At 45.4% G+C, this 25223-nt stretch overlaps 1 pseudogene; it reads left to right on the forward strand.

Annotated features, from left to right (window-relative positions):
• Positions 1 to 5576: 5576 nt before the first annotated feature.
• On the forward strand, positions 5577 to 6719 carry LOC150049672 (ATP synthase F(0) complex subunit g, mitochondrial pseudogene; annotated as a pseudogene).
• Positions 6720 to 25223: the final 18504 nt, after the last annotated feature.

The following is a 25223-nucleotide window of genomic DNA, read 5'->3' on the forward strand; positions in this document are numbered from 1 at the left end:
TATTATTGATTTATTACTACTTATTTATCTACTCTCTAGCAACTTTTTGTTGTTGTTACTGGTCATGGGGCTCAAACTCAGGGCCCGGGTACTGTTCTAGAGCTTCACCCACTTAAGGCTGGCACTCTACCACTTTGAGCCACAGTACCACTTCCGGTTTTCTGGTGATTAATTGGAGATAAGAGTCTCATGGACTTCCTGCCAGGCTGTCTTTGAACTATGATCCTCAGAGCTCAGCCTCCTGTGTAGCTAGGCACTGGCGCCTGGCTACCTATGAATTTTTTATGTTTGTAGAACTCACAGTAGCTCAAGGACATAAGTATAATTAGCATTCTCATAAACTAAGAAAACTAAGAGGCAGTTAAGTAATTTGCCCAAGATACATAATAGATACATCCCTGGCTATTAACTTCTATAGGCTCACGCTTAACATAGGAAACTGAGATACTTTCTTCCAAAGTTGACAGCATAGCACAAATTTACCTGAAATCAAATTATGTCCATGCATATATATGCATGATGTATAGGAATATGTATATGTAACACAAGTGATAGCACTCTGTTATGTAGCCATCCCAGCAACTTCAGATGATCTTAAGTCATCTGAGCAAGATCCCAGAGGTGTCCAACATTAAAAAAATGAAGATACAGTGCCAGGAATTTGGCCTAGCAGTAGAGTGCTTGGCTAGCATGCATGAAGTCCTGGGTTTGATTCCTTGGTTATCATACAATCAGAAAAGGCTGAAAGTGGTGCTGAGGCTCAAGTACCCAGGCCCTGAATTCAAGCCCCAGGACTGGCAAAAATAAAATAAAGTTATAAAGCCAAACTTCAGCCAGGCACAGTGGCTCATGCCTGTAATCCTAGCTACTCAGGAGGCTGAGATCTGAGGATCATGGTTCAAAGCCAGCCCAGGCACTAAAGTCCATGAGACTTTTATTTCCAGTTAACCACCAGAAATCCAGAAGTGGTAGGGCAATAGCCTTGAGCTATAGAGCTCAAGAACAGTGCCCAGGCCCAGAGTTCAAGTCCCACAACCGACAAAAAACAAAAACAACCAAACCTCAAAAGCAGCCTAGTTTTCTTCCTATTGTGTTATCTGGCACCATTATTTTTTTTTATCAGCTTCTCAATCATTATCTGGAAAGAAACCTAGAGCAACAGCTGGTTTTAAAAGGAGCTTTGATGAATTCGTGGTCACTAGCATGCATTATAGAGCAGGTATGTGGCGTTTTGTATCCACAGAGGCCTGGCACTCTCTGAAGACTTGCTCCAGGGTCCAAAGAGGTGTACAGCTTTGAAAAGGAAAATAAAAGCACATTGTATCACTCATGCCATGTTCCAGCTCTGCTGGGCTCTCTGGGCTCATGCTTGTAATCCTAGATTATGATTGTCATTCTTGTGTGGTGAGGGTTGGATCTTGAGTTTGAACTCAGGGCATCATGCTTGCTAGGTGAGGTGCTCTATCGCTTGAGCCATACCTCCTCAGCCCTCTTCTACTTTGCTTACTTTTGGAACAGGATCTCCGTTTTTGTTCTGGCTAATCTGGACCATGAGCCACCTGTTTACAGATACTGCATCCCGGTGTGACAGACATGTACCACTATACCCCTTTTTGTTGAGATAGTCTCTTGAACCTTTTTTAAAAAAACATTTTTTTCTTGATCGGTTGTGGGCCCGGGATCTGTCCCTAAGCTTCTTTTGCTCAAGGTTAGCACTCTACCACATGAGCAGTAGCATCATTTCTTGCTTTTTCTGAGTAGTTTATTGGAGGTAAGAGACTCATAGATTTTCATGCCTGGGTGGCTTCCAACATTGGTCTCAGCCTCCTGAGTAGCTAGGATTTTAGGCTTTTGCCACTGGCATCTGACATCCCATTTTCCCCCCTTTTTTGTCTTTTTGTTTGTCTTAGGGCTTGAACTCTGGGCCTGTGTGCTGTCCCTGAGCTCTTCAGCTCAAGGCTACTGCTCTACCACTTGACTCAGCACCATGAGTCTCCATGTCTTGAAGTTGGGATTTTTGACAAAAATGAATACTAGAGCTGGAGGGTGATCCAGGTAGAATATTTGTCTAGCAAGCAGGGACTAAGCCCTGAGTTCCTTTGCTAGCACTACCAAAAAAAAACCCCATAATTAAATGAGGATAATGAGTTGTTCTTTCTGGCTGGGCCCTTGGAGCTGTTTCCTGAATGCCGAGAGCAGGTTCAATGCCTTCTTATTTTCTAGAGTAGATTTGAATGGACTTTTGTTCATTTCAACCTAATATTCCCAACAGATCCACTAATAATTCTGAGTTGTATCTTTCAGGCAATGTCTTGTTAATAATTAACACCCCACCTTAGATTTCTGGATTGGACTGCAGTAATCATATTTCTTCCAAGCTAATGAATTTCCTACAGCTCTTTACCAGATAATGGCCCAAATATCTCTTGGCAAGTAGACCATGTTTTCAGAACTGTAGATCACAGAGTTTAAATGTCATTTCTTAAGCTACACTGGTAGAAGTACATGCTTCTATCTCTGAAAAGAAAAAAAAAACTGATGAGAAATCCAAAGCTTTACAACATCAGCACAGAGACATACCTGGGGACACAGAGACATACCTGGGGACACGGAGATGGGAGGGGGAAGGGGAGAAGGGGAAGAGGAGGAGGGGAAAGGAGGAGCTTCACCAATGGAAAAAACCAGGCCATGATGGTCAAACAAAGTGGTTGTTGGGAGCCAGTGGTAGGAGCCTTCATTTCTGCATCTATAAAAAGCAGATAAAAACCCACCTCACAAGACACTGTGGCTGTCAAATGAGCTTGTGGAAACTGAGAAATGTTATTTTGCTTATTTGTGTGGAAGACATTTACTATTGCCTTTGTAATGCCCAGAAACTTGAAGCCCCCTGGAAGGATCAACAGCAACCGAAGATCAATGCAAATTGCAATGAGTCGTTTATTGACGAGCTCGACCGCGGGTCTCTGTGCACTGATAATCGAGTGCAGACCAGAGGCCACGAGCACAAAATTACAGCACCTTTAATACATTCTTTGGTAGGGGGACGATCCCAGCAAGCATTGGCAACAAATCAATACACCATGCAGGAAATTCATACCACGATTCCATTAAATGATTGGCGCAATACAAAGCAGGAAGAGGGTCGTGATTAATTATTGGTTGGTTTAGCGAGCTGTCGTGCTTTGAACTGATTGGCTAATGGGTGAAGGGAAAGACCCAACATGGGGTCAATGGAGAAAGACCCAACAAGGGGCCAGACGCAGAGAGGCTAGCAGGCTTGTGTCTAGTTCGCTGGCCTTCGCAAGTCTGACCTTGTAACTCATGCTCTAGATCTGGGAGTGTCTGGGACCCGGGGACGAGTGTGTGGTTGTAGATTAGCCACGAGAACAGCAGTTACATTCCTCAGGGTTTTAGCAAGCAGGTATACAGAAGCAGAAAGACAAGTTAAGAAAAATACAAATATAAAAATACAAATGGCTAACATAGGTTTATAGAAAATATATAGATATTTTCTACGCTCCCCACCTTAATGACAAGAAGAATGTGGGAGCTTGTTTATCCCAGGGGAAGAGTATAAAGATTGAAATAGCATGTTAACACTGACCCAATTTAAAAGCATTAAAAAAGAAATCCTTAAAGCCAGGCACTGGTGGCTCATACCTGTAATCCTAGCTATTCAAGAGTCTGAGATCTGAGGATTGAGGTTCAAAGCCAGCCCAGGCAAGAAAGTTCTTGAGATTCTCATCTACAATAAACCACTCAGAAAAAGCAGGAAGTGATAAAGCCCAGCCTTGTGCAAAAAAGCAAAGTGAGAGTTTGAGGCTCTTAGTTCAAACACCATTTCTGGCACAAAAACAAAACAAAACTTCCTCTGACACCTAGGAGAAAAGGAACATTTTAACGTGTTTGGGTTTAGTATACTAGAAGCAGCATAAATGGACAACAGTTAATTTACTAGCTGCTCATAAACCTGAGAAAGTCAGCCTCAGGAGTTCAATGTTTCTGACTAGCAAGAAAAATCTATGCACTATGCAGAGAAGTGAATTAAACTAATTAAAAGCTGGAGAGCTCATTTTACAACTTCAGCAAGCAAATCTAATTTCCTAAATAAAATTTTTACAACTTACAGGAACAAATTCAATTTCCTCTATTAAGCATGGCTTATTTGTTCAAATGGCTAAACTATTTTATGGATTATTCTTCCTCCTATTAATGGGCAGTCGACACACAGGAAGGACATTCAATATGAAGGTCGTGTAATATGCAGTTTAATCTCAGAAGACCTTTGTCCTCCCTGCTTTTGTCTCATAGGTGGATTGAACTATTGATTAAGCTCGTGTCCATCTTGCTCAAGAAAAGTAATAGTTGGTTTTGCATTTTAGAATTTTACAAGGCTTTTTATTATATAGGATGTCAAGAAATAATATCTGGGGCCGGAGTGTGGCCTAGTGGTAAAGTGCTTGCTTAGCATGCCCGAAGCATGGTTTGATTTCTCAGGACCACATACACAGAAAAACTCAGAAGTGGTGCTGTGGCTCAAGTGGTAGAGCTCTAGCCTTGAGATAGCCCAAGGACAGTGCCCAGGCCCTGAGATCAAGCCCTAGGACTGGTTAAAAAAAAAGAAAAAAGAAAAAAAATACTATCTGCCTAAGAAATCTAAGCTTTGATCTTCTGGTTTCTCCAGTGTCGATACAAGACTGTCCCCTACAGGCTGTGGGATTTCTCCAGCTGTAGGTGGGGAGAGGATGCAGGGGACCCAGTGGGGCCTCCCTAGCTCTAAGGGGCATCCAAATTGTGCCTTCTGTACTTGGGTTTCTGGAGCTGGAGTCCGTGGTGTGGTGAATGCAGGCAGCCTGTACAGAGATTGACTTGTAGTGTTTCTTCCACTTCCCAAGTTCAAACAGCTCATAGTAACTTTCTAAATAATGGGAAAGATTTGAGGCCATGTCAAGTGCTGGTGGCACATGTCTGCAGTTCTAGTTTTTCAGGGGGGCTGAGATCCGAGGATTATGGTTTCAAGCCAGACTGAGCAGAAAAGTCCATGGCCCATGAGTCGCTTATCTTCAATTAACTGGCAAAATGTCAAAAGTGGAATTGTGGCTCACGTGCTAGAGCACCAGATTTTAGTGAAAAAGCCAGTCAAAAGAGCAAGGCCCTGAGTTTAACCTCCCAGAACTGCCTTTCCACACACACACATACATGATTTGAGGCCAGTCCAGGCAGAAAATCTGTGAGATTTCTATCTCAACCAACAAAAGGCTAGTTTTAGGATGACATGCTTGTCATTCTAGCTATGGAGAAAGTATAACTAAGAAGCTTGCAATCTAGTCTGGCCTAGAAAAGACCTACTCTGAAACTAACAAAAGCTCCCCTCTCACACACAAAAAGCCTGGGTAGAGCACAAAAGAATACAATAGAATAGACAAACAATAGGTTAGGGATACATCTCAGTGTGTTTCTTTAGCATCCACTAGGCCCTAGGTTCAAAGCCCAGGATGGCAAAATAATATAAATAAACAAAATGGCAAATGCAAAATATGAACTATGCAGCTTGTGGGCAGGGACAGAAGGGATCGATGGGGGAAAGTGAAGGAAGGGGTGAGGTTGTCTAAGAACCTCTGACTTATGGAATTATAACTCCTTTGTACAACTCCTTAATAATAAATTCAAAAAAGACCCCACTTTCTTCCTCTATACCATAAATATTACCACCCACCTAAGCTTTTGAGGCATACTTCCTTGCTCTTTTCTTTTCCTTAGAGATCAGCTTTGAACATTTATTATTCAGTATGGACTTTGTGCTGTTGTGTTGGGTAATTAAGCCAGCCCAGAGCCTGTCCCAGCAGGTTTGAAGGCTGCCCACAGAATTCCACATACCTCATGCTGCTGCCCTTTCTAGAACAATGGAATAGCATGAATTCTCTTAACATTTATATCTTCATTTTATTAACTCAGAATCTGCAAGAAAGGCAAATGTGTTATTTATAACATTAACCCAGGATCTGCTAGGAAGCAGCTAAGATCACCACACACACGCACTGCCTCCTCAGCAGAGTACCCTTAATTACTAAATTGAAGCCTCTCCCTTTGATCAACTCCTTCAGCATTGTGAATGCTTGATTCAAAAAAACCTGGGCGAGTCAGGCGTCAATAGCTCACACCTATAATCCTAGCTACTCAAGAGTCTGAGATCTGTAGGTCATGGCTCAAAACTAGACTCAGACAGAAAAGTCCATGAGATGCTTATCTCTGAGAAACTGGGTTTATTGGAGAAGCCAGAAGTGGAGCTGTGGCTTAAGTGGTAGAACATCAGCCTTGACTGTAAAAGCTAAGGGACAGGGGCAGATGGACCCTCTGTCCAGGAGCCAAGGCCCAGTTCGTCCGCAACCTTGTGGAGAAGGCCCCAACGCTGGTGAACGCTACTGTGACTTACTCCAGACCTCGATTGGCCACATATTGACACTACACCTGGATTGAGCTGGTTCCTCCAACCCCTGCTGAGGTCCCCACAGCTATTCAGAGCCTGAAAAAAATAATCCATAGTGCTTAGACGGGTAGCTTCAAACAGCTCACAGTTAAGGAAGCTATACTGAATGGTTTGGTGGCCACTGAGGTGTGGATGTGGTTTTGTATTGGAGAAATCCTAGGCAAGCATAGCATCGTTGGCTATGATGTTTGAAGACCAATCTTAACATCTGATTCTATCTGATTTATGACTTGAGTGTTCTTGGACATATGTTCAGAGTGTTACCTGAATAAAATAAGAGTCAAAAAAAAAAAAGCTAAGGGACAGTGCCTCGGCCTGGAGTTCAAGCCCCACTACCAGTACAAACCAAAAATATCTGGGGATATAGGTGAGTGTGAGCACGTGTGTGTGTGTGTGTGTGTGTGTGTGTGCGCGCGTGCGCGCGCGCGCGCGCGCGCATGCACACACACACCTGTGATGCTTTAATATGCTTTCTGTATGAAAGAAAGCTCCACATGCACATGTCTTATCCAATGAGCCCAAATTTCAAAAAAAAAATACCAGAGACTTGAAATCAGAATTCCTTTTTTAATCTTTCTTCTCTCTCCTCTCTCCTTTTAAGGTGCTTGCAATTTGACAACTAACTTCTAGGCTCCAGGGATTTAGCTTCATCAGAGCTATAATTACCTCCGAACGAGTGTGCGGCTCTTAGAGACTGCTCAGCCCCTCCACAGCCAGCCATCTATTTGAGGTGTTCTGAATTAAGAACCGTCGATCTCCTTCTGGGAGTCCCATTTGGAAGTGCTGCTTGCACACACGGCTGGCATTGCCAACACCTCTGCTTTGGCTGCTTTAGAATGCTTTTCGGGAGAGAGTTGCTCGCTGAACACTTATGTCTAACGGCAATGCGGGCTGGAATTAGCCCTGACTAGATGGAGAGGGAGGTGTGCAGGAATCACTCCTCACTTCCTTGGGTGGGCTTGTGGCTTCTTCAAAAACCCCTGGACAGGTGCAAGAGGTCTTCAGCCTTATGCCAACCCTTTCTTGCCCTTTAGCCTGAGGTCTTAGACCATGGCTCCAGGTGAAGGACTCTTCCTGTGGGGACCCCTGCCCAGAGTCAGATGAGAGCTCTGGCCCTGCGTGACCTGTTCTTCTTGGCCTGGCCTTGACTGTTTTCCACTACACTCAGTCATTCCAGGACCAAAGTGCTGTGATGTTCACCGATAATCCCGGCTAAGCAGAAGGCAGAGGCAGGAGAATCAGTCTAAGACTAGACTGGACAAAATGAGAGATGCTCTCTGAAAAGCAAACCCAAAGCAAAAAGAGCTAGAAGCATGGCTCAAGTGATAGAGTGCTTGCTAAGCAAGCCCAAGGCCCAGTTAAAATCCTATTACTTTCATAATAACAATTGCTTATAGTTTTCCCTAAGAGCCCTGTTTTCTCTGGCATCCCACGAGACAGGGCTGTAAGATGACTATTTGGTGCTTGGAATCAGAGATTCCCACTGTTTCCTGGGCCTCTAGTGTCCAGCAGTGTGCAGGTGATTACCAGCCATAGGCAACTGCCAAGTTCTTTCATATGGCTAGTCTACCAGAAACGTGCTGGGGCCTGGGCTGTGACTCAGTAGCAGAGCAAATGCTTAGTATATGTGAGGTCCCGAGATGAATTCCCAGCATCTCTTACCCACCCACACCCCCCCCTTAAAAAAGTTCCATAGGTGCATAACATTACATTTGGAATATCTAATGAAAACAAAAAGACAGGAGTGGGTTGTTTTAGGGTCGTGGGACTTTCACATTACACTGGGACAAAGCCAGGGCCAGAGCTGGCACAGAGCCAAACAGCTATGGAATTATACGGGCAGAGTGGGAGAGATGGTGGGGTAGGAATGGATAGGATTAGTTGGGGGGCCTCCCCCAGAGCTGCAGTGTAATATTCCAGCCATTTTGTGGAGTCCCAACCCCCCCAATAATAAAGTCACCAGCACTCACTGAACTGAGCTAGGAGTCACTTTTAATAGCAGCAGGCGGCTACTCTCCACCTTGGGACAGAGAGCAACCCCACCCGTCTGTGGGGCTGAGCTTTTAAAGGTAAACACCACATGCAGGTGGTAGTCACCCTATGACGTCACCTTACAAATCCCACAGTCAATAACCACCAGGATGAAACTACACGCAGGTGGTCGAGCAGGCTAAGCAGTTTTACAAAAACAAAAACAATTTGACAGCTAAGCCTTCCAGTTTGTTACAGGTGAAGCCCTCAGGGGTCTCTCAGTCCTCAGCTGGGGGGCAGAGCTACTGAACATGTACATTTGAGACTGAGCTCGAATCAGAGCCTAGACTCATCAGCCCTCCCCACTCATCATGTGAGATTACAAGAAACAGATGGTCCATTCCTGTAATTCCTTTCCTAGAGACAACCAGCTTAGAACCCAGCCTATCATTGCTAAGTGTCAAGTGGTTATTAGTATCATAAAAAAATCAGGAGCCTGGGGCCGGGAGTTTGGCCTAGTGGTTAAAGTGCTTGCCTAGCATGCATGAAGACCTGGGTTCGATTCCTCGGTACCACATACATAGATAAAAGCCAGAAGTGGTGCTGAGGCTCAAGTGGTAGAGCTCTAGCCTTGAGAAAGTCCAAGGACAGTGCTCAGGCCCTGAGCTCAAGCCCACGACTGGCAAAAAAAAAAATAAAAAAATCAGGAGCCTCTCCCCCTCTGAACCTTGTCTCTTTCCCTTTTCTTTTTATGTGCTAGTACTGGGGCTTGAACTCAGAGTCAGGATGCTCTCCCTTAGTTTTGTTTTCGTTTTTGTTTAAGGCTGATGCTCAATTTCTAGCTTTTTGCTGGTTAATAGGAGATGAGTATCTCACAGTCTTTCCTTCCTAGGCTGGCTTTGTACCTTGACCTTGATCTCAGCCTCCTCTGTAGCTAGGATTACAGACATGAGCCATTGGCCCCTAGCTTCCGCCCAGTGTTTTTAAGTAGCAGTTTGTTTTTCTTTTCTGTTTCCTGCTACTCAGAGGGGAAAGTCTTCTATACCCAGTAACCATTGCAGCTTGGTGGGCGCTCACAGCACCACAGGCTCGAGCTGTATAGGAGAGAGCTTCCCGAGGGTTTCTTGCAAGCCCAGGCCAGGCTGGGGTTTCTTAAACCCACCTAGGTGGGTTGGGAAAACTGCATCTTTCTGTACTTTCTGAATGAGTGTGACGGGAGTGGAACAGGGAGCCTGTGGGTCTGGATTTTGAAACACTACCCAAGTGTCTACTGCACTAGAGCCATGATTGGAAGCAGGCAATGGCCTCTACCACATCAGACTCACCTGCAGGGTCCTAAAAATACAGACACCAGGCCCCTGCCTGGGCCTATGAAGTCAGGAATTAGGCCCAAGGATTGGTTTTTTTTTGGTATAATTTTATTCTTATTATTGACATGTTGCACAGAGGAGTTACCATTTCATAAGTGAGATAATGAGCCCATTGCTTTTTTTTTTAATTTGCAGTGTCACCCCTTCCTTTGCTTTCCCCTAGCTTCCCCCTCCCAGCCACATCCACAAGTTACATAGTCATTTTCTACATCGTGTAAATGAATAGCATTTGTTCATCCTTCTTCCCTTTTCCCTTTCTGTGGCCAGCCCACCCTCAGGTATCAGTATTTTGGACAACTCAAAAGGGGATGTAAACCAACAGCATTGCACTTGCTGAGCAGGTTTAAGCGGAGGCTGGAGGATGGTGAGTTGAGGCCAGCTTGGGCGAGGTAGTGTGATACCATCTCAAACAACAAACTAAGAGCTCCCTAGTTTCTTTCAAAGGGGCATCGATGAAGTGTCAGGCAAAGAGAAATATGCTACAAATAAAAGAGCTGAAGTAATCACATTGACTGAGTTGGAGAACTGAATATTGGTGGGTAACAGTAGCATCTTTCATGGGAAAGAGCCAGGAATGTGTGTTTCAAGCAGGGAGTGAAGAAGGGAGGAGACACCTGCCGGGGAAGACACGGGTCCGGGCAGCCAATGTGGGGGCAGGAGGCAGAGGACCAGGTGTCTTCGCAGCTGGTCATGGAGCATCACAGCGAGGGTACTTGGCTTCCCCAGCGTTGGGGAGGAGACTCTCCTCAGGGTGAGGGAGAAATGCAGTTCTGCTCAGTGACCAGAAGAGGGCGACTGTGACCCAGGTTATCACCTCCTAAACTGCCTTCAAGGTTTCCAGGCCATTTTGGAATTCTTCCTACAAGGACTTTGCCAGAAGTGGAACTGTGGTTTAGTGGGAGAGCATTAGCAAGAAAGCTCAAGGACAGTGCTGGAGCAGAGGGAGAGGGGAGACAGGGGGAATGGGAGGGGCGGAGAGGGGGTGAGGGAGAGAGGGAGAGAGAAAGGGAGAGGGAAGAGAGACAGGGGGGAGTGGGGAGAGAGATTGAGAGATTGGCTTTGGTTTGCTGTTACTTGGAGGAGGAGGAGGAGGAGGAGGAGGAGGAGGAGGAGGAGGAGGAGGAGGAGGAGGAGGAGGAGGAGGAGGAGGGAGTATTGATGGTCTCATAAAAGGTGGAAAATGTCTTCCACACCCCCCTGGTCTTAAGAAGCTGTACAGAGGGGTAAGTATAATGCATCTTGATTCACATTACATCTTTCATCATTCTCCCTCCGTGGGTGATTTTTAAACTGCTAAATTTGTGATTCTTTGTGATGCAGCAATCTGAAATTAATACACTAATCCTGGCATAAGCCCTGCTTTCATTTTCTACAATTATCTAAATCGTGTTTTTATAAATCTTGTCATTAACGCAAACATTAGACCTTATTATGTTTCAGAGGGTTAAACAATAGTTCTGGAATTAAACAATTTGCCAGCAAAAGTTCTTAATCTTCGTACTTTGAATGGGAATAACATACACCCCCCCACACACACACAGAACAGAGCATAAATTGCCTGTCTTGACACCTTGTGTGGATTTGGTTAGCAAGCAAATTGCTTTTTCATTTGTCACACTGTTGTAAACATTCTCTATGGTTTTCCAGGAGAGACTTAGGATACTAAATAAGTGTGGTCAGATCTATATTATTTGTTTCCGTTTCTCTTTTAATAAAAAGTTGGTTGTGGGGTGTGTGTGTGTGTGTGTGTGTCCCTTTGCTTTTTGGGTCAAGCCCTACTGCTCTACCACTTGAACCACATCTCTCCTTCTGGCTTTTTCCTGGTTAATTGAGGAAGAGTCTCATGGACTTTTCTGCCCTGGCTGGCTTTAAACCTCAGTGTTCACATCTTAGTCTCCCAATAGCTAGGCTTCTAGGCATGAGCACCTGGCTTATATTTCCCTTTCTATAACAGAGATTTGCATCCTTTAACTAAGAAAGATCTCTTGTAAACAATTCCTGTCAACCATTCTCTATCAGACAAAAGTCTCTCTCATTGTGGACATGCAGCTTGGTGGTCATTGTCAAAATGTCCTAATCAAAGTTTTGGACTTATGGAAAAGTGAGCTATCATTAAACCAGGACCAAGGAGGTAGATGACCCTCTAAGACCAAGAGGACCTGAAATTTGCAGGCCCAGTGAGAGACTACAAGATGAAAATTAGCTGAGTAGTCTGGTTCCTGGGACTGACGCAATAGGCTCAATATATTAAAGAAGCTTGATGGGTAAGGAAAACCCAGGGGTGGGAGACAGCACCTAGATCAATTATTAAGTTACCTCCAAAGGGAGGACAGTTGGACCTGTAGAACTCCAGAAAGGCAATCTTGTCAGTGCTCACCTGGGCAGTGGCTGTCGAAGGTAAATTTCAAGGGAGATGCATGCGGACACCAGACCTGTGGGTCCTCAGACTGGCCTGACTACAATCAAGAAATGGTCTTTGTCTGTATTGCCACAGCAGAATACCCAAGACTGGGGAATCTGTTTTGTTTTGTTCTTTCGGTCGCACTGGGCTTTTGAACTCAAGGCCATGTATTCAAATACTCAACACTTAAGTCATAACCTCAACCCTTATTATTATTGTTATAGTTATTATTATTTGATAGGGTCTCATTTGCCTTATCTGGAAACAGATTTTATTGCAAACCAAGTTAAGAAGAAGTTATTGGACAGGTGGGTTGCAATCAAATGTTTGTGGTGTCTTTATGAGGTGGAAGAATTGCAAACACAGAGTGCTGGCTGTATGCACGTCCACAGGAGAGGCCATGTGAAGAAGGGGCTGGAGAGAAGAGCAATGCAGCCACAAGCCAAGGAATGCTGCAGATTGCTGGCCACCACCACATGCACAGAAAATGCAAAGGAAGGGTATCTCCCAGCATTCCACAGGGAACGTGGACCTTCCAATACCTTCATTTCACACTTCAGCCTCTACTACTATGAGTTTCAGTTGTTGGGAGCCAGTTTGCAGCACTTTGTGACGGTAGCCTTAGGTATTTTTCTTTTTTGGTCAGCCATGGGTTTGGAACTGTGGGCCTGAGCATCGATCCTGAACTCTTCAGCTCAAGGCTACTGCCCTGACCCTTGAGCCACAGTGCCACTTACAGTTTCCAGGTAGTTAATTGGAGAAAAGGGTGTCACGGACTTCCGTGCTGGGCTGGCTTTGAGTCATGATCCTCAAATCTCAGCCTCCTGAGTAGCTAGGGTTGCAAACTTGAGCCACCAGTGCCTGGCAGCTTTGGGTATTTTTTTGCCAGTCCTGGGCCTTGAACTCAGGGCCTGAGCACTGTCCTTGGACTTTCTCAAGGCTAGAGCTCTCCCACTTGAGCAACAGCACCATTCCAGCTTTTTTCTATGTATGTGGTACCGAGGAATTGAACCGGTGTCTTTGTGCATGCTAGGCAAAACTCCCAGCCAGCTTTGGGTATTTTTTTAACAGCTGGGAATGATTTAAAATTGAGAACAGAGATTATGAAGCAAACCAAAATACACAGTATCGCTATTGTGTAAAATCTGGGAATGATTTGTACATATTGGCATGCATTTCAGCCAAATAATTTGTGCATATCAGAGTTTGTCTTTGACTTTCCCCTAGAAAGCAGAGCTGGCATGAAACTTGTGGGCAGGTAGTTTATTTTGATAAAGGATCACAGGGAACAGAAATCAAATAATAAGGCTAGATGCATAATTGAGTTGGTTACTGTTAGGCGCTTGGAAGAATCTTGTGGGATATGCTCTAGACTGGTCCAAGGAAGGGTAGAGAGCTTTACTGGCTTGTTCTTCTCTCTGGATTTCCCCTGTAGAGTGGCAAGTCTCTTACACTTCTGAGTCTGCACCTGGCTGAATGTAGAGCAATCTCCAGGGAAGCTAGGCCATGTCTGGGCATCAGGATTAGGGTATACAGCAAAAGATACCAGACCAAGAGATATACGAGGCCAAACCTGCTGGGAGCTGGTTACCATGGCAGCCACTAAAAGCAAAAGGTAGGCTGGGAGAAGGCGAGGAGGGACTCAAATGGAACCCAAAGCCATTTGGAGAATTTGGCAAATAGATATGGAATAATTCATTTTGATTATTCTTTAGCTGAAAATGGCAAGGAAAATCTTATCTGTAAATGGCACTGACACATTTAAAAGGACATTTATTTTATGACTAAGAGCTATTTAAGTTCTTATGAGAAGTTGCTTGGTTATCCAGAAAACTGTAGTAGTTTGAAAAAGGATTTTGAATATACTGGACTGATTAATACAGTGAAAATGTATTAAAATAAGTTTAATTAAATTTTTTAAATTGTCTTACAAATCATTTTAGAGGAAGCGGAGCTGTGGCTCAAGGGGTAGGGCGGTAGCCTTAAGTTGAAGAGCTCAGGGACAATGCTTAGGCCCAGAGTTTAAGTCTCCCCCTCCCCGCAAAAAATAATTTATCTACCAAAAAAAAAAAATTCTTGGAGAGGGCTGGGAGCATAGCCTGGTGGTGGAGTGTTCACCAACAAGCATGAAGCTCTGGGTTTGATTTCTTGGTATTACATATACAGAAAAAGCTGGAAGTGGCACTGTGGTTCAAGTGACAGAGCACTAGCCTTGAGAAAAATGTGTCTATGGACAGTGCCCAGGCCCTGAATTCAAACCCCAGGACTGAAAAAAATCTTTTTTTTTTTTTTTTCTTTGTGGATCATGGAGCTTGAACTCAGCCTGGGGCCCTGTCCCTGAGCTCTTCAGCTCAAGGCTACTGCCCTACTCTTGAGCCAAGCCCCACTTCCTGTTTTCTAGAGGTTAACTGGAGAGAAGAGTCTCAGGTCCTTCTAGGATATAGAAACAAAAGCCATATAATGAGTGATTGTTGTCCTTAATGTACTGTTATCTCTCATCTCTTTTGCTGTCCCTTGGTTATCTCATATTGTTACAGTATCTCACTTTGTTATCTGATATATTGGATATATTTGTATTTGGTTATTTGAAATTGGACAGGGAAGGGGGGAAAACAAGATGAGGGGTGGGGGCAGGGGGAAGGGAAATGGGGACCAAGACATGAGAAAGGGTATCAATGTATGTGAAGTAATGCACCTTCTATCTGGTGAATATAATGTAACCCTTCTATTAATTACAATAAAAATATATGAAAAAAAGAGTCTCAGGTCCTATATGGAAACAAGAGCTATATAATAAGTGAATGTTGTTCTTAATGTACTGTTATTTCTCATCTCTTTTGTTGTCCCTTGGTTATTCTCATATTGTTACAGTATCTTACATTGTAATCTGATACATTGTATATACGTTTATTTGTGTATTTTGAAATAGGTAATGGAAGGGGGGAAACAAGATGAGGGGAGGGGGTTGGGGGAGGGAAATGGGGACAAAAATATGAGAAAGGGCAATGTGTGTGAAGTTATGCTCCTCCTGTCTGGCAAATGTAACTGTAACCCCTCTGTTAATTATGCTAAAAATAAATAAAATATATTCAATTAAAAAAAAAGACAAGGGGCCATGAGTAGTGGTAGAGTGCTTGCCTGGCATGCACGAAGACCCAGGTTCAATTCCTCAGTACCACAAACATAGAAAAAAGCCAGAAGTGGTGCTGAGGCTCAAGTGGTAGAGCTGTGGCTTTGAGAAAGCCCAAGGACAGTGCTCAAGTCCAGGACTGGCGGGGGGGGGGTGGAATCTCAAGTCCTTTTGTACCCAGGCTGGCTTTGAACCTTGGTCCTCAGATCTCAGCTTCCTGAGTAGCTAGGATTACAAGCACTTGTAGAAAACTTCAAGATTCCTAAGTGGAATACTATTTCTCCATCAAACTTAAAATCTTTGGGAAGATTTAGACTTTTAATTTGTTTCTGTAAGAACGGGAATGTTACCTTGATCTATTGACGTGGCACCTGAATATTCCTTCTATACAAAAGGGCTATCTTAGAAATGGAAACAATTTATAGTTACATTTTTCATAGCTACAAAAAATAATTATTGTTTCCCATGGTATTGATCCAAAAAGTAGCTTGTCAAAGCAGAGATAAAGGGGGGTCTGGATTTATTTCGGCCGGAGAGTGCTTGCCAGCAAGTTCAAGGCCCTGAATTCAGTCCTCAATACCAATGGGGGGAGGGGCAAAGGAAGGATAAATGCACAGATTGTCATTTAATCTGGACACCAACTTATCTATCTTTTGATATTCTTTGGTTGCAAACAATAAAAATCCAATTGTCCTCTCCCTCTCCCTCTTCCTTTCCCTCTCTCCTCTTCTCCTCCATACTCCCTCTTTCTTCCCTGTCCCTTCTCCCGCTCACCCCTGCCCCTCCCTCAGAGTCTTGCTATGTAGCCAAAGCTGTTTTCAAGCTCAGGATCCTCCTGACTCTTTCTCAAGCTGAACATTTCTTCCATTTGCTGAGGCTGCCGACTACCTTCTTAAACCTTGACCAGCTAAGAAGCAAAATACTGAGTTTGAGGAAGAAGAGATGGAAGAAGCCTGGCAGCAGTGTGAGACCCAGCTTCTCCCACAGCTTTTCCTGAACTCAGGCCTCCAGCCTGGTATGTAACTCTACCTACTGCCCAGCCCAGCTGTAGACCAGCTGTCCAGCCATGACGAGACACTAAGCTTCTGCCCTCGGGACTCTCACCCTGAACTTATTTTGCCTTCCTTTGGTTAGAGGTACCAGGGGGTGCCATGTCAGCAGGGCAAAGGGATGGGGGCCTTGAGTTTGTGTTAGGACTGCCACGTGCTCCTTTTTTCCTCAGCCCAGCCCCTGGGGTGTGAGGGAGTCTCATTCTGTATTTGTACAGCGAGGAAATAAAGGCCATGATTTCCATTTCTGGAAGTACAGGCCCTGACTGGCTTGACCTAAGCTCTGAACAATATGAATAATTTTAAGCTATCTCTGCTGAATTGTCAGTTCTCTGTTGGCCTGAAGATAGCCTCATTCCTTACTGTCGTTGTGGATCACAGGCTCATGTACTGAGTTCAGGTCATGGGTTCAATGAAGCATGCCCTCCATAAACTCAGCATTCCAGCTCAGTCTGATTCAAATGGAAACTGGGCTCCACCCTCCGGGTCTGTAGTTAGACTATCAGAGAGGCAAGAGAGGGCAGTGTGGCTGATGTGTGGAGGCATAGTAGAGGCAAGCTGCTGGAGACACAGTGGGGTGGGACATGACCAGAGCAGATGCAGGGGCTCCATTCCCACGTGCAGTGTCTCACCCATGTCTTCCCCTTTCCTGGAGCCTCTTGTTTTTCTGTGGGGTGGGTGTCCTCTGTGTGAGTCCAGATACACGCTTGCCCTTGGCCTCTGGAAGGGCAGATTGTAAATTGAGAAGCCTTAGGAGTACGTGGTTAGAGACCATTTATTATGGCAATGGCTTATGGGGGGTAATGCACAAAAATGAAATGGACTGATAGTCCAAAGTCACCGGCAAGCAAGCCCTGGGGAGCTTCAGTCCCATGAGGGAAATGGAAAGCTTGATATTGCTGCAGGAATGTTTGTCTTTGCCTGCTTGCTGAGCCCCGTCTTCTTTCTTCTTTCTGCCTCTCTCTCTCTCTCTCTCTCTCTCTCTCTCTCTCTCTCTCTCTCTCTCTCTCTCTCTCTCTCTCTCTGTCTCTGTCTCTCTCTGTCTCTCTGTCTCTCTCTGTCTCTCTGTCTCTGTCTCTGTCTCTGTCTCTCTCTCTCTCTGTGTCTCTCTGTCTCTGTCTCTGTCTCTCTCTCTCTCTCTGACTCTTTCTTTCTTTTTGTTGGTCCTGGGGCTTGAACTCAGGGCCTGGGTACTGTCCCTGAGCTTTTCTACTCAAGGCTAGTGGTCTACCACTTGAGCCTCCTGAGTAGCTGGGCCCCTGCCAGTGTCTCACCCTCTTCTCACTTGCTTAATCTCTCAGTAAAGTCTCTTCCCTTCCCTCTCTCCTTTCTTTGAGGCATCTTCTCTTTCTCCAGCACCCTTCAGAAAACACCAGTCATGTTCAGGTTTCTCTTCTCCACTGAGGCACAGCGAGTGATAGGGTGGAGATCTTCAAATTGCCAAGGGCGCTTCTGTATGGGCTTTGTAGCATCTCTGAGCCTCTTCAAGGCACGTGTATTCAGCCCTGGAGCTTCCTTCCCCATCTTTCAGATGAGTGGGCTATTCTTTATATTTGGGCCCATTTTTGAGTTCTCAGGCCACAGCCTACAGGTCCATCCGTAAGGCTGGCCAGCTCCAAGTCCAGCTGGAAGATGCCTTTGGGATGGTGGAGTCTGGTCTGTGGAGTGAACCTGCAGAGCTGCCCACTGCTTCTAACAATCAGGATCCGGTGTGGGGACACGAGGCCCTCCGGCCGCGTGCTCTGTCAGGTCTCATTACTCTCTCTCCAGGCCTGGGCCGCAGGGCCTTGGCTCTGCCACTTTCTCCTCTATCATCTACCTAATACTTCTTACACTTCCTGGTAATTCTATCACCCTGCATTTGATTCAATTTGGGTCCATGCCTTCCCAGAAGCAGCAGATGGAAGGTAGCAGAGTCCCCTTCTGAAGATCTGGTTTGCAGTCTGGCCCCATCACACAGGAGATGCTAGGAGCAGAGGAAACTGATAGCAGGTGAGGAGTGAGAAACTTTCTTGTGGCTTCTAACTTTGTGTACCTCTTGTTCCCTGCCCCAGTGCCCTCCCCACCGCATACAATTATGGGGTTCTTATAGTATCTCCAAAGGCAAGGCTAAGGATGCTTGCTCCTTTCTTGTCTTCCCGGTATAGCTACACTGAAGAAATTCCTTTCTTTCCATCCTTATTGTTTTCAGCTTGGTTTTGGGGGTGAGTTGCTGGGCCTGCTTTGTTGGGACTCCCTGAATTCAGGTCCCCTCTGGCCTAGGATACTCATAACAAAAGGATAGTAATCAAAGCCAAGGCCTCTCATGAGTCAAAGTTGGTGCCAAAGCTCAGTCTGATTGATTTTTGCCTCACTGCATGTTTGGTTCTCAGGGTTGAAAGTCAGGTGACCAGGTAGTGAGAACCGAGCAGCAGACTTTGCCAGTTGTGCCAGAGGCTGGCTGTGCATTTATGGAGAAGGGTTAGCCTTTGCGAGGGCAAGAGGGAAGGGTGTGGAATAGGCCAGCTATTCTCAGCTCTTCTCTCTAGTACCATGACTTCTTGCCTTTGGTTCAGTGGACAAGGTTCAGAAGACATTGTTCCCAGGATGACACAGGCCTGGGATGGGAAAAGCCAGGACTTTGGTGGTATGATAGAATGAAGGCATCATGGAATTCCTTCAAGGTATTTGAAAGAGCTATTTACCTAACAAACAATTCCCTCTACCAGAAATTTCTGCATGGTCCTGCATGATCTCAGCATAGGCACAGACATGTCATCCCCAGTGATAAGCTTCCTTGGTGCTTTACCTTGTCAGTAACCCCAGAGGAGAGAAAGTCTGGCTCCTTTGTAAGTCAGCAGCACCTGGATTTGTGGGTGCAGCTAAGACCCTTGGGTAGACCATAGACTGTGCTTGTACCAAGAATAGACAACGCAGAGCGAGATTCTGATGTTAGCCCAGCCCTTGAAAACGAATAACTGCATGGATCTGTCATCCTGCTGGCTTGTGCAAATGAAATGTCTCCCCCAGGCTTGGCTGAAGCAGGTGAGAGAAGGAGCTATGGGAAGACATGGAGGTGATAGATTTTGGCTGGTGGCCACCACAGAGGAGTGTGAACAGAGATGGGGAAAAGAGAAATTCAATGCAATTTGGAAATTCTTCCAGCAAGCAGTCAGAGGTGTTACTGGTGAATGCTGTCTGCCGGGCTCTGCTCTGACCATGAGACCTGAGGACTGCATTGACTTTCCCAAGTACAGAAGCCTGTGGGCAGCTGGTGCAGGCAGAACGACGAGTGATGGCTGCACAGCCAGGCTCTGGTTCACAAAACTTCCAATGACAGCCAGGCACGGTGGCTCACGCCTGTAATCCTAGCTACTCAGGAGGCTGAGATCTGAGGATCACAGTTCAAAGCTAGCCTGGGCAGGAAAGTCTGCGAGACTCTTTTTTTTTTAATTTTTTTTGTGGGTCATGGGGCTTGAACTCTGGGCCTGGATGCTGTCCCTGAGCTCTTCAGCTCAAGGCTACCACCCTTCCCCTGAGCCACAGCCCCATTTCCCATTTTTTAGTGATTAATTGGAGATAAGCTTCTCTCAGGCTCTACTGCCTGGGCTGGCTTTGAGACACTAAGTAAGGCTTTATACCACCAAGGGAGATCCATAAAGGGCTTCTGATGAGTAAGTGGGCCAACCCAGAGAGGTAACACTGGAGAGCTCAGTTGGGATCTTTTAATCTTGAGTTACCCCAGAGATATCCCATCACTCCTGCTCTAAGTGTTTGAGGCAGAGGAAAGCTCCAGGAGCGTGGTCAGCTTCTCTCCACATTGAATCAATAGACATCCTGAACTAGAGCTTTTCCAACTTTCAAAACCTTTTTCTGGGCTGAAATTTCCTCTGCACACTCCAGGCAGACAGAGTTCACTGTCAAGTCTAATAAATAAACCACAGCCTAGAGACTCATATTTAAATGCAATGTCTGGCACCACTGGAGATAAAATAAATTACTTATAATCTGTTAGGCGGGTCATCTTGATTTTTCCACTCTGTTCTGGTGACTTTAGTGATGGATTTTGCTAAACTCAGAGGAAGCAGAAAGATGCTTGGGTTAAGAGCTGGGAGTGGAATGAAAGATGAGCAGGAGATGAGATTTAGGCCCCTCTGCCCGGGGGGTGGGGGAGCAGAGCATGGGTTCTTGGCTTTTCGGGGGGTTCAGGGAAATGGCTCACCCAAGGTACTGTTGATGGGCCCTGTTGTATCTGTCTAGTAAATGCGTCTCTTGTTGTGGTTGATGATGCTATTTAGGGCTGTTTACGTGAACTTGCACACCATCCTGAAGACCAATTTTATGACTGATTTGAAAAAGCCTCATCCCATAAAGGTTACATGGGGCCTGGAGTTTCAACTAGGAGAACTTTACCTTCAGTTCCAGAGGATAAAGACCTTGCTAAAGCGAAATGCATGGCTCATGCCTATCATTTGGCAGGATGATTGTGAGTTCAAAGGCTTCAACTTGGGCCTCATAGTGAGTTTCAGGATTGCTTGTGCTGTATGGCAGGCCTTTCTCTCAAAAATAAGAAACAAACAAAAGAGGGGTTGGAGGCCAATGAGTGAAAGCAGCAAGAACTGAGTTCGAGTTCTAGTCTCAGTTTCTTGAATTCAGTTTTCCTGTTTTTGCTGTGATTATAGACATGTACTATTATATACAGCTTCCCTTTTGTGGCGATGTCATCTTTCAGACTTCTCTGCCTGGGATGGCCTAGCATCAAGGTGTCTGCGATCTCAGTCTCCTGTTGTAGCACACTCCACCGAGCCCAGCTATTGGTCGAGCAAGGGGTCTGTTATAAAAGTCTATACTGGCCTCAAACTGCAATCCTCCCTTTCTCAGCATCCCAAGAAGCTAGGATTACGGAGGTGAGCCACCAGCCACTGGCTGTAGGTAGGTTTTGATGAAGAAGAGAGGCAAGTATCAGATCACTCCTCATTGTGTGTGTGTGTGGTGGTGGGGATTTGATCTTTGAACGCAACTGCCTGTTACACCGGTACTCTATCACTGGGGGCTATGCATCCAGTCCCACATTCTTCAACTTATACATCTAGTTCAAAGATATGATTGTCCTCAATGGAGATGATGGCTTAGGGCACAAGTATGGGGGTGGAGAGTGATTCTGGGTGTGGCATGCAAATCAACCAACCTCACCTTCTCCATCCACAAAGCCCCTCTGAGCCTTGTGCTGAGGAGACGAAAGATAGGAAACAGTTGGATAGCCAACCATAGTGAGTGCTTCTGGTCTCAGGAAAAGTTACATGCTACAGAAGCAAAGGTTTGAGATGATAAACCAGGGAGAGACCAACTTGCTGTGTGACCCTGCACCTGTCACATAGCCTCTCTGAACCTGTGGCTTTGTCTCTAAAGGACAGTATTAGATTCATAACATGATTATTTCCCGTCCTAACATCCATGACTTTGTTAAAGCTTTTCTAAGGCATTGAATGTGCGATCCAGTGGTAACGTAATTAATTTAGTGAGATCCAGTTAGTTAAAAACAGCTGTGGCTATTGTCCCTGTGGTCAGAGGACATTTATTGGCTAGAGAAATGTTTCTGTTCAGATTTAAATGTAAATTTAATTACACTAACAGCCTTGTGTCCTTGGTCCCCTCCCACCCCCCACCTACCTCTCTCTCTCTCTGTACTAGGGCTCCAACTCAGGCCTCATACTCTTGTTTAGCTTTTGAAGAGCTACAGTTACAGGAATGAGGTATCAGCACAGGCTTTTTTGGCACCTTCTGAAGCTGACTGGAGCTTGGCTGTGGACATCTTCATCTCTTACCTTGCTCTTCTGGTGGCCATTCATAGGCAGCTACCCAACCAGAGAATCTTGTCAGCCTTGGAATCCATCACCATCAGCTCTGCTGCATACATATTCTGGAGTAGCTGGATACAATTTCTGAAGCAATTCATCATGCAAGGGGTGTATTTGTCCCAGTGGTAATAGCCAGAAGGACAGAATGAACGAGCCACAGGCTAGCTTTCAAATTTGTTGACAGCTCGGTTCTCCCAGGCAGACCACAATTTAATAAAAAATAACCAACAACAGCAGACCAAAAAAACACAAGTAATCTCAGGGGTTAGAAGTCTTGCCTTTGTATGTATGCTCTTTTATTCTTACATTTTTAATAATGAAGCATGTATTTAAAAGTGCAGGCACAGCAGACTGAATAAGAGCTCCATTATAAACAGCCATGTGGCCTCAGCTGTGCATTAGTGTTCATGTAGAACAAATTCTCATGCAACTTTGGAACAGCAGGGGACAGAGGTATTTAACGTCACTCTCTAGGAAAGGGTTAACTCAGCCAGTCTCAGTTGTTCAAACTTAGCAAATTCCTGAGAAAGGCTTGTGTCAAGATGACTGGTTCTTGACTGCCTCCTGGAAGATGATAACGTCCAACCCTTTGGAATATTCTGCTCGATTATTGCTCTGTGCTCATTTGAGGCACTGGGTCGTGTGGCATCTCTTGGTATCTGGAAAGGGAGCGCCTGGAGAGCCAGATAGCCCCTGCCCTAGCATGGCTCTGTGAAAGCTTACTCCATGACTCCACTAGACTTCAAATGTGCACGTGTGTGCACTCTCCTGTGTGTGTGCTACTGTGCCTTACGCAGGGCCTGGACACTGTCCAGTAGGTTTTGGCTGAAGGCTAGAACTCTATTACCTGAGCCACAGCTCCATTTTTGGTGGTTAATTGGAGATGAGTCTCACAGACTTTCTTGCCCAGGCTGGCTTTGAACCTTGATTCAGCTTCCTGAATAGCTCGGGCTATAGGTGTGAGTCACAGGGGCCCGGCTAGTGGCTGCATTGTTGCTGTGACAGGTTAAGTGCAGCCTTATGTGACTGCTCTGAGAGAAGACACCTGGAAGCTTATGACCACCTTCTCCTAGACACCACGCATGCACTTTTCCCTTTGTGGACTGGAATTTATTCAGAATCTATCCATTCTAACAAACCAGATCCACAGGCATTCTAGACTTTGTGTCCTATGAGTCCTTGTAAATCATGAAGCCCAAAGGTACTTTGGGACTCCTCCTTCCCATTCCACACCAACAGTCACTTGGCTGAGGTCTGTGTTGAAGGAGCTGTGACAGAGAAGAATCTCAAAATGTTAGCAACCAGGAATCAACAATGAAGTCTACAACTGCCTCTTGGAGGGCACCCTGGGGAAACTTTGAAAGTCTTGTACTTTCATCTTCCAGATTCTAGCAAGTGGTATGTCCATGAACAACTGCTACGGGCTTGGGATGCCAAATGACTCACTGCTGCCCCCAGAATTGACTTAGCTGAAGGAGTCCTGCTCTTCCCTTGCCCTCCAGCCAACAGGAAATGGCTGGCTAGGCCATGCCATGGTGTGGTTCATGCTGAAGAGCTCTCCAGGGATCAAGTGGAGGTAGTTTCTTGCCCAGACAGCATGCTTTTGGAACATCCTTCCTACCTGCTCCCCACAGTCCCCCTCTTACATTGTTTCCTCTATAAATCACTTGCCCAGGAATCTCCATTTCAGGGAGCAATTTGAGAGAAGCAGCCCAGAGGGGGAAAATAATGTTCAGTATCTGGTAGCCATATTTGGCTACCACAGTGATGAAGTGAACAAATTTATAGCACAAGTATCAGCATACTTGGTTTGTCTGGCAATCCTTCTAGGTTCTAGCCTAGCACGAGTTGTGAACTAATGTGGAGGAGATGCTCCCATTATTTTTGTTAGCAGATCTGGGAAACAGAATGATGTGATTGTTGAAGACAAGGTTCTGCTCATAGCCACAAACTTGCGTCATCTGCATGTTTCCTCTTTCTCTACCATAGCCTCCTTGTTCTATGTGGATCAACTTCAACCAAGCCAAGTCCAGGCTGACTAGGAGAGGTGAGCTTAAGGACTCAGATAATCCTCCTGCAGGGACTTTGAGACTGGTACCAGGCCAACATGGAGGTGGCTCTTCCTAGTTTCATAGAGGAAATAGCTAATCCCTTCCAATGAAGTGGAAGGCGGCCCAGAGTAGCTGAGCCTCCTGATGGAATACACACAGAGAGACTTCTTCGGCTCCAGGCCAGCCCCCTGGTGGGTTGTGTTTAGAACCCTGATGTAGTGTCGTGATTTGTGTTTCTGGGTGCTAAAGGGTTTGCATATCAGTTATTGGTGCAGAGTGGAAAAAAAAGACAACAGTCAATGCAGGTACACATGACCTCCAAGATCACACGTGTTGAGATCAGGAAGCATTTTCAGTGGTATTAGTGAAGTTCTTAATGTAATTTAGTGAGGCAAAAAAAAAAATCTTATCGCAACTATCAACGTAGCTCCCCAATCCAGGAAGAACATTCTGTCCTTTCACTTAAGCTCAGGGCAATTAGAAGGCTCAGATACAAAGCCCCCCACTGCTTAGACACCAATACTTCTCAGAGGGGGCTGGGACTGCTAATCCCAGAGTTGAGTGGTTGGGTCTTGTCCAAGAGACTGATAGAGAACTTGAGAGGGTTAGGAGATATGAAAAGGAAAGTTATATGTCACACATACACACACACACACACACACACACACACACACACACACACACACACACACACACACACACACGCAGCACCACCAACTCCTCTCACCTGCACTTACTGCAAGGTTACCTGCCCTTTGATCCATTCTCATTCCTGTGGGGAGGAAGAACTAGGAAGGTTTAAGAAAACCCATGGTGGGACCAGGAGAATATTGCCAGTGTTAAGTATGTGTTCTCTTCCTGGGATCTGAGACCCATTCACATCAAATCCCACTACTGACACCTGTACTGGTGGGTGCTTTATCAATT

This window comes from Megascapheus bottae, chromosome 19 (assembly GCF_031878675.1).
Source record: "Megascapheus bottae isolate mThoBot1 chromosome 19, mThoBot2.hap1, whole genome shotgun sequence".
NCBI lineage: Eukaryota > Metazoa > Chordata > Mammalia > Rodentia > Geomyidae > Megascapheus > Megascapheus bottae.